We start from the raw sequence: 583 nt of genomic DNA on the forward strand, positions 1-583 counted from the left end.
TATGTTTTAATAGACCATGCCCTCCTGAAAAGTTGCCATGAACACCCTCAAAAATTAACTTTGCCCAACTGCTGACTGAGATGAACCTAGTAAACAGGATACACCTGATTAACATCTCCCCAAACAGCAGGATATTGTTTATAAATGTTCTTTTACATTTAAGGGGGGGTATGATATAGATAAGAATAATTTGCATTAGTATGGATATTGGTTTGTTAATAAAAATTTAAGGTCAATTTTATTATACTGTGTATATGTATTTTGATCTTGATTTAGGTATTGTGTTTGTGTTTAAAAATATAATGTATAATTAAGAAATATAGGTTTGAAGGCATAAGTCACGAACAAGGCCACACCAGTTTGGAGTTATGATTAATAGGGTGTTATTTATTTAAAGGGGAAAACTTACAGATCACCGTCCCAGACAACAGCCATCTGCACAACCAGGAAGGGAGTCTAGTCTCCGGCGGAGCAGGAAGTGAAGAGAGCGAGCAGAGGAAATAGCCGCTTTTTTAAAGGGAGAGAGACCACGCCCCAATGGGCTGGTATCACAGCAGCTATTGGTTGGAGGGGCGGAAGGACC

Source organism: Alexandromys fortis, unplaced genomic scaffold, assembly GCF_014885135.2.
Source record: "Alexandromys fortis isolate MF-2015 unplaced genomic scaffold, M_Fortis_MF-2015_v1.1 scaffold_163, whole genome shotgun sequence".
NCBI lineage: Eukaryota > Metazoa > Chordata > Mammalia > Rodentia > Cricetidae > Alexandromys > Alexandromys fortis.